This window comes from Rosa chinensis, chromosome 5, assembly GCF_002994745.2.
Source record: "Rosa chinensis cultivar Old Blush chromosome 5, RchiOBHm-V2, whole genome shotgun sequence".
Lineage (NCBI taxonomy): Eukaryota > Viridiplantae > Streptophyta > Magnoliopsida > Rosales > Rosaceae > Rosa > Rosa chinensis.
The window spans coordinates 87,411,692-87,425,450 of NC_037092.1; the positions used below are offsets into that span (position 1 = coordinate 87,411,692).

The 13,759-nt window shown below is 37.4% G+C and overlaps 1 long non-coding RNA gene across 1 annotated transcript; it reads right to left on the bottom strand.

Moving 5' to 3' along the window:
* Positions 1-4,288: 4,288 nt before the first annotated feature.
* Positions 4,289-5,010, bottom strand: LOC121053058. The gene is made up of 2 exons (XR_005810597.1): positions 4,873-5,010; positions 4,289-4,770 (listed from the first exon to the last, which is right to left on the bottom strand). It is a non-coding gene; the product is annotated as an uncharacterized LOC121053058 (long non-coding RNA).
* Between the last annotated feature and the right edge of the window lie 8,749 nt (positions 5,011-13,759).

A 13,759-nucleotide genomic window follows, 5' to 3' on the forward strand; every position in this document is an offset into this window, starting at 1 on the left:
TGTACAATTACTAGTCATAATGGAGGGGAGATTGGAAGGATAGTAGAGCAGTGTTTGAGGTAGTGGGAGATCACTAAAGTGTTTACCATCATGGTAGACAATGCTAGTGCTAATGATTTAGTTGTGGCATACATGAAGAGAAGGTTGAGAGGTTACAAGACTTTTGATGTTTGAGGGAGAGTTTCTACATTTAAGGTGTGCATGCCACATCATAAATTTAAAAGTTAGGGATGGTCTGAAGGAGTTAGAAGCTGGGATTGCTGCTATATGGAACTGTGCCAAGTATGTTAGGAGTTTATTGCAAAGACTTAAGTTCACGGAGTTTGCTGTTTTGGGACAATGCAGGGAAAATATATGCCAATGTTCCATTAGATGTAATCATAAGATGGAATAACACATACCTTATGCTTGAAGCTGCACTCAAGTATAAGGCTATGTTTGGAAGAATGGCTGAAGAAGTTAGTCAGTTTCAAGCATATTTCGAAGAAACTGACAAAAATGGCAGAAGCAGTGTTGGACCCCCCATATAATGGGGACTAGAGCAATGCACAAGCCTTCTGCTTGTTCTTGAAGAAGTTTTATGAAGCTACTGTGAAGCTTAGTGCTTGGAAAAAAATCACTGCAAATGTATTATTTGTTGAAATGATTACTTTACATACTGAGATTGACAAGGCCATGAATGCAGAAGATGAAGTTTTAAGGAGGGTTGCTACTTCAATGAAGACCAAGTTCAACAAATATTGGAGAAGCTTCGAATCGGTGAACAAGATAATCACGATAGCTAATGTTCTTGACCCAAGATACAAGCTGCAGTGGGAAAAAGTAGCTATGGAAAAGGTCAATGCAAGCTATGAGATGATTAACTCAATTCAAGGGGAGTTGAAGAAAATATTATTGAATATGTATGATGAATATAAGGGCACTGAGAGCAGTAACCAAATTGAACCTATTGGAGAAGATTTTAGATTGGAAGGGGATGACTTGGAGAACCTTGATGAAGGTAGTAGGCAAATAGCAAGGGAGAGGATGGTACAGCAATCCCAATGCATAAGAAATGAAGTTGATTAATATTTATCGGATAGGCATGTTAGCCTCTTTGTAAAGAATTTTGAAATCACAAGTGGTGGAAGGGCAATGAGCAAACCTATCCAGTCCTATCAAAGCTAGCAAAGGAAATTTTTGCTATTCCATGTTCAACAGTGGCTTCGGAGAATGCATTCAGTTTAGGATCAGGAGTGCTGGATCCTTTTAGAGCTTCAATGACACCAAAAATGATGGAAGTCCTTGTTTGCACTTCAGATTGGTTAAAATCTGACCCCCTAAACTTCTACAAAAAGATCCCACTGAAGATGACCTTGACATATACCACACTTTGGAGGAACTTGAGAGGGGTAAGCTACTGAAAGTGCATATTATCTGATTCATAAATGACTAATCATAATATTGTTATTAACCTCTATTTTGTTCTTTTGTAGAAAACGCTTTTAATCAGGGAATTGATGCATCAATGAACAGTACTAGTTATGTTCAAACTGATGCCTAAGCAGCTTAGAGGTGTTTTAAGGTATGCAGCTGTCTAATTCTATCTCTAACTAGCTTGTTTTAATTATTCTATGTTTGTGAAGTTAAAACAGTTGTTTGACTTGTTTCAAACCTAATGATCGAGATAATAAGTGATGTAGTCTTCTCTTAAGTGTTATTAGATTTTTGGTTCATTATAGAGCTTCATTGACACTAAACAAATTTGATGTGTATGATTGGGAAACTGCCAGCATTGCAGATTGGCAAACTGCCAGCACTGCAGATTAGCAACATTGCATATCATCTACTTTTTTTCTTGTATATTTGTATGAACTATGAATTGGAATTTTTGATTTTGTATGAAGTATGAACAATTAAGTGATGAAATGAAGTAATGAAGTTGATGAATCATGAATGAGAGTTATTTACTTGATTTTCTGATTTTTTTCATTTACTTATTGGTCTGAACTTTTTAAAATTACAGATGGGTCATATTGGAATTTTGACCCTATCATAAACTCGGTTGGAAGCCCAACCAACTGATACCAACCAAGTCTTACGGTATACCAACAAGTTGTTGGTATACCGACTTCGGTGGCCGGTAATGGTTCTCCATTTTACGTACCAAACTAGTCCGGCATGGTACGTGGTTTTGGGCTTGCGCCTCTGGTACTGAACTGAGCCCCGCCCTAGAAATTCCAATGCTGAAAGCTTTGTTTCCTGGGATTAGTTTTCAACTCCACATTTTGCAGATTCCAACCAGGGGAAAATCTGAACCCAACATGAAATTTCTAATCTCTACTCATACACAACAAGAAACTCAAAATTAAAAATGCAGAATAAATTACCTTTTCTAAACAGCAAATAATTCTTCCATTTTGATCCTTGAACCCAATTTAGACTTGCACAGATACCATACCAGAACCTACAATTCAATTATCACAATTCACTTTTGACTTTGAGTCCCTACCCATTAGACCAATTAAGCCCATGATTGAAGCCTTAAAGAAACTAACAACTAGATAAAATGAAGATGATGAAACATGATTGGGTAGTGCAGAACATGCATACACCACTCCTCCCCCTACAACATGGAATAAGAGCCAAGAACCATGAAGTGAGGACTAAAAAGGCAAGGAGTATAAATTCTCAAATTTATGAGGGGATAACAAATGGTAACAAGTATCAATCCAATTTCATTTTATATTCTTCTTAAGTTAATAACTTAATATTAACTTGGGCGTCAGACTATTTTCGGTTATGCAGGTCCCTTCTCCTCATGGTCAATTACAAGATGGATGCATCTAGGACTTCTCGAACATTGAAGGTAGGAGTATTTGTTGCGTAATCTCTCTTCTAAAATTTAATGCACCAACAGTTGACACCGTATATGGAAAACGATTCCCCTAAAAATTAACATTGTGACAGCCAGATCCATCCAACAAGACTTGATTGGATGGGTCACAAAATAACCAGCATACCAACATACTCGAACAAATAAGATAGAATTGAAACTCACTTAGCCACGAAAGGAAGAAGAACTCAAAGAGGCGGAACATCCCAGCACAGCCGAGAAGATCCCGTCGCGGACAGTGATGCAAGTAGAGTCAATCCCAAATGATTGCCAAGGACGGATAATAAATGATCTCCAATACAACATCCAGCTCAAAGATCCCATTAAGGCCAGAAAATTACAGATAAAGGCAGGGAGATATGTGATGATCGAGGGTGAGCTGTTCTGCAGATCCTTTTCAGACAGCCACCTGCGTTACCTCAGACCGAAATAAGTACACCTCGCATTAAAAGAAGAACATGGGCTCCAGTGGAAATGCAATGGGCAAAAATTTGGCCCACAAGATCCTCACCCAAGGATATTTGAATAAGGCAAAGGTCATTTTGACAAGGAGAAAAGGTGTTAAAAGGGTCATGGAGAACACCAAAGATGAGGAGAACGAAAAACTTAAGTCTATATGGGATGCAAATTAATTTTCACATAGTATGAAACTTTATAAGGTGATAGAAGCATATTTATAGATAATTTTATTATAAATTGCTATATTTTCTTTGTTAGTTTATTTTGTTTTCAAGTAATTTTTTTTTTTTTTTTTGTATTTTATAGATCTTCTAGACCAAAATAGGAAAAAGTAGATAAAAGAAGAAAATTACCATGAAATTATAATGAATCAAGGATTCCTGATGGATTAAGGATTGATCAATCCAAAGTTACATAAAAGATACAGTTTATTCACCAAAATTAATTACGTCACAAGCTTTCATTGGATGAATGATGTCAATCATTGATGGACCAATCAAAAAATTAGATGGAGACTTTCCTTTGAAGCGAAGGAGTTAGGAATCTACAAGGAATTCTAAACAAATAGAACTAGTAGCAGTATATGAGGTCTTTGGACGCCAAAATCGAATACAAGACGCACAGGAGGAGCAAAAGAACTTGGAATCAACTTGAAGCAGAAGCAAAATTCTTGAAGCATCCGAACGATCAATTAATTTTTGGTTACTTATTGATAAGAGCATAAAATGCGACAATTATATTGTTAAATCTTTTACATTTTACTTAGCTATTTTCTCAAAAACTCCATTTTAACTGTGTTATCTATTGAATCAATCTATCAATGATTGTTATTAAATCTCAAGCCAGAATGACCATTACATATCCATCTGCTGTCAATAGCTAGATAGGCAAGAAGTTGTAGGCAAGGGCGGAACTAGAATTTAAGGCAAAATTTTAAGAACAGTACATGAGGTATAGGCCACTGAGAATTAAGGTTTATATACTTTACAAAAAATCGCAATGGTACATGAGGTTCAAAACCCGACACATTTTTGTACATGCCGTTAATAACACCATTAACTCTTGTGCCATTATTAATTTTTAAAGGGTAATTTAGTCTTTTCACTCACTACTAACCCAGTGACGGTTCCTCGCGCTGCCCCCCGCCCCAAACACTCACGACCACCACACACCAACCCTGTCCCCCCTCCTCCGACCCACAACCCAGTTTCTCTCCCTCCCTCCCTCCTCCTTCGACCCACAACCCAATTTCTCTCTCTCCCTCCCTCCTCAGACAATACATCACAAATCCAAGATTGAGATTTAATTCACCATTTGGCACCAACCAATCTCTCTCTCCCTCCCTCCTCCCAAAAGCTTTCTCTCACCGATTTATTATCAGGTAACACTGCCACCCTTCCTCTTCCTCACTGTTTCATAATGATCTTCTTCTTCTACTGAAACCCAATATCACAAACTTCAATTCAACTGAATTACACACCTTCAATTTGATTAATTCAAATACAGAGTTAGAGATAGAGATAGAGAGAGAAAGAGACCTTGAATTACTGAGATCGATTATGATGCATAAACAATGACAATTCGATGACAGGACCTCTGGCGCCAGAGCTGGTGGACGTCGAGGCAGAGGAGCTCACTGGAGAGCGGATGGTCTTCAACGCATCCTTGTACTTTCTGTAAAGCAAGGTCCGATTCCTCATCACCATGGACGAAAAGATTTGATTCCTAGATCGACGGGAAAAGCCAAGTTCGATCATGAACAGGCGACGATTCGAAAGGTGTAATCTTTGAGCAGAGGAGGAAGATGCTGCAATCAAAGTATTAAGATTAAATTGACTAGTTTTTTTTTAATTTTTTTTTATGAAGAGACGAATTTGCCCTCAAAAGATTGACAGAAAATACATAAAGTAACGGCTAACTAACGGTGTGTATTTATGTTGGGTCGGGTTTTGAACCTCATGTACCATTGCGATGTTTTGTAAAGTATATAAACCTTAATTCTCAGTGACCTATACCTCATGTACTGTTCTTACAATTTTGCCAAAATTTATGGTAGGGGGGTCCGAATTAAAACTTTTGTTCTATAACAAATTTTTTTTTTCTTTTTCTCAAGAGCAAACATAAAAGGGTGGTTTTAGTTGAACCTCCTAATTTGCTCTTCGGAACTTCCATCCCAATTTTTTTCAACAAACTTCCTATTTTTTCATTGTTTGTATTTTGGTTTTTATTTTTTATTTTTTTATACCTCCTATTATTATACGTGCAGTTCCTTTGAACATCAATTTTTTTTATCTTTGTCCGGTAAGGAACTATATACATGGAGAGGAGAGGAAGGATTAATATATGACCACACTACCAACTTTAAAGTCTAAACTCTATACATGGCATAAAGGGTCATCGACAGTTTCGTCAAAAGGGATAAATACAGGCATACAGTAGAGTATGTAAATGAGAACTACAAGTGCAACTGTGTTGGAGTACAGAAGAAGGACCAAGCTGGAAGCTACGTTCTCAACCCAAAAACCCATAAAAATTTATGGGTTCTTGCATAATTTAAAACCACCTGCACATCTCAAGTGATGTAATATGCTCTTTATTCGTTCTTCTTTTCCTCTTTAATTTCTCATGACTATGGAGTTATGATCAGTGCATCACAAATTTTGAATAAAATAAAATATAAAATAAAAACTCTATGATTCATATTTGTCAATTGGCTAAAAAACAATTGTGAAGGAAGAGTGTTTTTAGAATAATGACTCTTGCGTATCAATGGTATTCGTTCTATGTATTTAGTTTTTTTTTTTATAATTATAACAGAGGGTTAAAATAGGGATTAAATTTTGACAAAAATTTAGATAAGTCCAAAAAGTAAATTGGGAGGTCTGAATAGAACCACCCAACATAAAAATGTAGCATATGAAGCTCACCATAAAAGAAAAAGTAAAATTGATGAGGAATGCTAAACGGTGAAAGAGGAAAAAAAGACCATTTCAAATATCATTTGTGATAAGATAACGCAAAAGGAAACAATTAAAAACCCTAAAAATTATCAAACTATAAAATTTGAACGAAGTCATTGCTTATATTATAGAGAGGTGAGGAGGGGGGGGGGGGGGGGGGGGGGGGGGTCCAATAATAAAATTAAGGATAAATAGGGTATAATTAAGGAAAATTATAAGCTAATTGAGATTGTTTAGGAAATGGTGGGGGGGGTCCCAACCCTCCCGGACCTGAACGTAATTCTGCCCCTGGTTGTAAGGGTACCACGGTAATACATAGGAATAGACTACTCATTATACAACCAGTTCATAGGTACCTAAATGAAATAGGAAATTATTAGAAAGAAAAACTAACTAAATAGTCTAAATGACCCTAGTGAAAGACAGCCCTAGGCCCAACAGTAAAGACCCAGCCACAATTCCGTCTCCACACCCTACGCCACGCCGCTCAACTCCTCCGCTAGACACCAAGGCCATGTCGCCTTGCAAACCTTCCGCCACTCCGACCTACCATGCAGCCTCAGCTGCCATGACACGCACCGCAACAACCGCCGCCAAGAGGACAAAACAATGGCCCTGGAAAGCAGAAGGTACAGACCCCTGCATTCAAGCAGCCATCTTACTCTATCGTGATGCTCTCACTAGCTCCGTTGTCTGGAAACAGAAACCATATCTCATAGACTCCGCCAGCAGTGACCCAAGCGCCCCAACTACAATGACGCTTCAACTAGAACATAGCTAGTACCACCACTATGTAACCATCGAACTAGCTATCTCATGAAATCAAGGCTTAAAACTTCCTCCCGTCCTGCAACAGCACCAGCGTGAAGCCGGCCACCACCGAGCGAGGACTGTAGATACCTCTACTAGCAAGGCTATTTTCTATGTCACCAAGCATAAGTAACACCCTCTTGGGGGAGCCCACAAGCTATGGTGGGGCCCAACTGAGACATGTATCCCTTAGCCCGATGTCCAAGCTATGCCACGGTAGTCGGAAGCGGCCAATACCTCACTTGGAAGCCACATTCCCGGCCTTGCCAACATGCCTCCACAATATGGCTTTCTAGACTAGAATAGTGGTTTTGCATCCCACATATAAGAAAATGTAAATGAGAGGGGTTCCCTTACCTATAAAAGGGAACCCTCCTCCCACTTAAACATCCATCCCATTACACACTTTGTAATCCTCTTTGGGCCGCAAAGCCCAAACACACATAGTACAATATTCAAGTGGACATAGTCTCTCGCTAAGGCGGGAGACGAACCACTATACTTTTTGTGTCTTGCTCTTTCTATCTCTCTCTCTTTACGTTAATTAGATCCCCACAAATCCAAACATTAACATTGGCACCGTCTGTGGGAAGTCAACACAAAGGCTTCGTCATCTACCACGAACTTTGACCAGTAAGCATCGAGTCAAGGCTTAGTCAACACCCAACGGGGATGGTCAACGCCCGTCAGGGGCCGATCAATGCTTGGTCAACGCCCATCAAGAGCCTCTCAATGTTTGGTCAACGCCCATCGGGCCGATCAACTTCAACCAACATTGACATACCATATTCAGTGATCGTGTTTACAGCTGTAGAGATGGAATCCATGCCTATGATTGCTGAAGGTAAGCTTTAGTTCTATTGTGATTGTTGTCAAAGCTTGTATGCATATGTTGTGAGCATGTATATAGTTTTAACAATTGGTATCAGAGCATAGACTCACAAATATGAATCCAGTTTTTGCTTGGCATCAAAATCGTTTTAGGGTTTTGCAAAACAAACACAAAAAAAGAAGAAGGGGTTTTTGCTTTACGGATCAAGTAACTGGTCATGTACCTAATCAAGGTAAGTAACTTAAGTCGATTGTTGCATCTGGTTAATTATCAAATTCACGCTTCCGCTGTAATTTTTAGCAGCAAATTGGGGAAAAAGCAAAAACAGGTTTTTTTGTGAAATTGATTTTGATTCATAGCATGATAATTGAGTTTTTGATTGTGCTCAAGAACCCTAGTTGCATTCCCGGCGTGCGTTAGGCTAGAGTAGATGGTGACCGGATGAAATTTACAATTTCTTGATTGTTTTGTGGTTTCTTGGAATCGAACCAATTTGGTTATGCTTGAATATGCATGTTGAATTGATTGATGATATGGTATTGTATCTGTGATTGTGTAAAATTGTATGAAGAACAAAAATCTCCCAGAAATTGTTTACACATTGTTAAAGTTAACAGATACAGGAGCTTAATTTTCTTACAAGGATGAATCTAGATATAATATAAAGTTAAAAGCTCATGAGTTTTGTGGTTTTCTGTTGGCATAAGTGATTATGATGCACAAAGCATTCTTCATTGATGTTGGCAGAAAACACTGATCAGGTAACTGACCAAGTCACTGGTCAAGTACCTGTAACTGGTCAAGTAACTGACCAAGTCACTGATCAAGTAACTGATCAAGTACCTGATCAAGTAACAAAACTGCAATTGTGTTTTGCGTTTTAAAACTATGCTTCAATTTTATCTTCCAAAGAAGTGGTCAAGTATGGTTTTAGAATACAAAACAGCAGTATGCATGCTTGATGAAAATAAATATGGATACTTAGAAATTTTTCTTCTGTCTAAAGATGTGGATAAATTTCTTTGGATAACTTGTTTTCATTGAACATGGCATATTGATAAAGAACTCCAGGATGTTATGCTTCTGCTCAAAAGTGTTGCTTAACATTATTTTTTGTTATGGACTGACATGAATGCAAGTATGGATTGTTTAGGTTTTCTGTATGTTCTTGTTTTGGTTGCTTAAAGCTAAATAAAACACAGAAAACTTAATGTTATTTTCTTTACAAATTGAGAACTCACATGAATTTTTGTTTTGCTCCTTAGGTAACTCTTACATGAACTTGAACAATGTCTTGATGCTAACTGGAACCAACTATAGAGCTTGGCTAGATTCTGTAGAGAACTATATGGGAATGCATGAGAATATAAACTACTGCTTTACTGAGGAAAAGCCTGAAGAGTTGAATGAAAAGAGCACCAAGAAAGAAACTGACCTTTACAAGAAGTGGCATAGATCCAATAGAATGGCTAAGAACCTCATTCGTACATCTATGTCTAACACTGTCAGGGGAAGTATAGAAGAGCCTGAGCTAGCATCAGATTTTCTGGAACTCATAGGTGCTAAATTTAAAGAAAGTGAAAAAGCAGAAGCAGCTAGGCTAACCAAGGAGTGTCATGATTTGAAGTACATGGGTTCAGGGGGAGTTAGAGAGCATATCATGAAAATGATCAATATAAACGGCAGACTCAGGGAACTCTTGATGGGGGTTAGGGATGAGCAAGTAGTGCATTATGCACTACATTCCTTGCCTAACAGTTTTAGTCATCTTAGGACCAGTTACAACTCTCAAAAGGGAAACTGGACTCTAGATGAACTTATATCCATCTGTGTGGATGAAGAATCTAGGATCAAGGAACAAAAGGAACCTGCTACAACCATTAACCTCATTGAGAAGCCTAAAAGGAAAAAGCCCCAGAATAAGCTCAAGCCTATTAAAGCCATAACTAAGAGTTCAACAGCTGCAGTGGCCAAGGAAAACAGGCCATTTAGGTTCAAGTGCTACTTTTGCAAAAGAGTAGGACACATGAAAAAGGACTGCACTGGCTATAAAAATTGGTTAGCCAAAAAGGGTAAGATTTTCTCTAATACAATTTTTTCTTTAGAAATTAATCTTATAAATGTTGAACCACAGTCTTGGTGGATAGATTCAGGCTCACCTATTCATATTACTAATTATTTGCAGGGATTCATAAGGAGGAGAATCCCAAAAAGTGATGAAGTGAACCTGTGTGTAGGCAATGGCATGAGAGTGGCAGTCAAGGCTATTGGAACCTTAAAGCTCGATTTAGGATTAGGAAAATTGTTAGTTTTGGACAATGTTTTTTATGTACGTTCCATGAGAAGGAATTTGGTTTCAGTTTCTCTTTTAGTAAAATCTGGTTGTAGACTTGTTATGGATAGTAATGGAATTCTTATTTCTAAAAATTCTGTTCAAATTGGTTCTGGTGTTATTATGAATGATTATATACAGTTAAATTGTTCAATGGCTCAACAAGAAATTTTACTTGTTGAAAATAACACAAACAGTACTAGCACCTTAACAGGTGTTAAAAGAACCAAACTAAATAAAAAGTCTGCATTTTTATGGCATAGAAGACTCGGCCATGTTTCAAAAGAGAGACTGAAAATTTTGGTGAAAAACAATATCCTAAATGAACTTGATTTTTCTGATCTAACAGACTGTGTTGAATGCTTTAAGGGAAAAATAACTAATACTAGAAAGAAGACTGCATATAGAAGCTAAAATTTATTAGAACTCATACACACTGATATATGTGGACCATTTAGGCATCAAACTATCTGTGGGAATGTGTATTTTATCACATTCATTGATGACTTTTCTAGATACAGTTATATTTATCTACTTTCAGAAAAGGCACAAGCATTGAAAGCCTTTCAAATCTTTAAGTCTGAGGTAGAAAATCAACTAGAAAAGAGAATCAAAACAGTGAGGTCAGATAGAGGGGGAGAGTTCTATGGAAAGTACACTGAATCCGGCCAATAAAAGGGTCCATTTGCCTTATTTTTGCAAGACAATGGAATTAAAGCTCAATACACAACACCCTATAATCCACAACAGAATGGTGTTGCAGAGAGAAAGAATAGGACTCTTTTGAACATGGTTAGATGCATGATGTGTACAACTGGTTCACCTAAATTTTTATGGGGCGAGGCTTTAAAAAATGCAAATTATATTTGCAACAGGACACCTAGCAAAGCCATAGAACATACTGCTTTTGAGCTTTGGTGTGGCAGGAAACCTAGTCTTCATCACTGCCATGTTTGGGGATGTCATGCAAAAGCTAGGATTTATAATCCAAGCTTGAATAAAATTGATCCCAAAACTATTAGTTGCTATTTTATAGGTTATCCAGATAAATCTAAAGGTTATAAATTATACTCTGCTCATCATTCACCTAGAATTTTTGAAACACATCAAGTAAAGTTTCTAAGTGAAAAAGTTTACAATACAAATTTTGAGGATTTAATCTCAGATTTTGAGGAAATTGTGTTAGATGAGAATATAAGTGTAGCATTGCCTTTAGAACAGGAAGTAACTGATCAAGTACCTGTCCCTGATCATGTAACTAGTCATGTCACTGGTCACGTAACTGACCATGTCACTGACCAAGTAACTGTACCTGGTCGAGTAACTGGCCAAGTAACTGACCATGTCACTGTACCTGGTCAAGTAACTGACCATGTAACTGGTCAAGTAACTGATCAAGTACCTAAACAAATCCCTGATGAAGAACCACAAAATGCTCCAGTAGCTCAGCCTAGAAGATCACAGAGAGCAAGAAAACCAACTTATGGGGGGGAAGAGAGTGACTACATTGTTTATCTGCAAGAAGCAGAAATTGAAATGGACTGTGCAGAGGACAATGATTCAACTACATTTAATCAGGCCATTGAGAGTAGTGAATCACATCAGTGGCAGCTAGCAATGGAAGCAGAAATTGATTCCATGAGCCAAAATGCAGTTTGGGAATTAGTTGAACCTGACCCCAAACATAAGCCTATAGGTTGTAAATGGGTTTTCAAAACCAAAAGAGATGCAAATGGCAATGTAGAGAAACATAAAGCAAGATTAGTTGCCAAGGGTTTTACACAGAAGGAGGGCATTGACTTTACTGAGACTTTTTCTACAGTTTCTACAAAAGACTCGTTTAGGATAATCATAGCTTTAGTGCCTCATTTTGATATGGAGCTGCACCAGATGGATGTTAAAACAGCTTTCTTGAATGGTGAACTAGATGAAGTGATTTATATGAGGCAACTAGAAGGGTTTGTACAAGCTGAAAGTGAAAACTTAGTGTGTAAGTTAAGAAAATCAATTTATGGCCTTAAACAAGCTTCTAGACAGTGGTACAAGAAATTTGATTATGTGATTTCTACTTTTGGATTTACAGAAAATCTTGTTGATGAGTGTGTTTATTTGAAGACAGTGAGGAACAATTTTAGTTTTCTGGTACTATATGTGGATGATATACTTTTGGCTAGCAGTAACATTAAATTGCTTAAAGATACCAAGAGTTTTTTGTCAAGGAATTTTGACATGAAAGACTTAGGAGAAGCATCATATGTACTAGGTATTGAGATTAAAAGAGATAGGGCACAGAGACTACTTGGTTTGTCTCAACAGAATTATATTACCAAAGTTTTAAAGAAATTTGGTATGGAGAAGTGTGCAGCTGGAGAAGTCCCCATGTCCAAAGGAGATAAGCTAACTAAGAAGCAAAGTCCCAATAGTGATGTTGAAAAGGAAAATATGGAGTCAAAGCCTTATGCCAGACTTGTAGGAAGTCTCATGTATGCACAAGTCTGCACTAGGCCAGACTTGTCTTTTGCAGTAGGGATTTTGTCAAGATTCTAGTCTAATCCAGGCCATGAGCATTGGGTAACTGGGAAAAAAGTGTTGAGATACCTGCAGAGAACTAAAAGCCACATGCTAGTTTATAGGGAAGTGGAGGATCTAAAACTTGTTGGATTCTCAGACTTGGATTTTGCAGGGAATTATCCAGACTCCAAGAAGTCGACTTGTGGATATGTATTCATGCTTGCAGGAGGTGCTATTGCTTGGAAAACCATGAAGCAAACTCTTGTTTCAACTTCTACTATGCAAGCCGAATTTATTACAGTTTATGAGACCGTGTGTGAAGGACTTTGGATTAGGAATTTTCTCATGCAAACTAAAGTATTGGGTCACATTGTGGCTGACACACTTGTGATTTACTGTGGCAATGAGGCCGCAATTTTCTTTAGCAAGAACAGTAAAAGGTCAAATAATTCCAAGCATATTGATCTAAAGTATTACAGTGTTAGAGAAAGAGTAAAGCATGGTGAAATAGCTGTTTTGAGTATTGACACAAATTCACAGATAGCATATCCTTTCACCAGGCATTGTCAGTGGCTGCATTCCAGAAGCATACAGTAAGCATTGGAATTTTAGATAATTTAGATGCTTAGGTTCAGTAGAGAGTTAGTCCAGTTGGAGCAATTTAAATTTCTAAGGTTTTTGAGTTCTTGTATTTTCAGTTGTGATCTTTTGACTTTATTTATCACAACTTATTTGTAATGACAGTTTATTATTATCAATAAAAAATTTTGAGGTGTTTTCAGATTTTAGTTATTGCTGCAGTTTTTATTAAATGTTCTGAAAAATTGTCGATTTTGTACTTAATGTTATACTTGCTATCAGATGGCTTAAATCATGTATAGCATGATGTTAAGGTTCAAGCAATAATTTTAAGCCATCAATGTTCAGTAAATTTGCTTGAGTTTCTGGTTTTAGAAGCATAAAGAAGGACCTAATACATG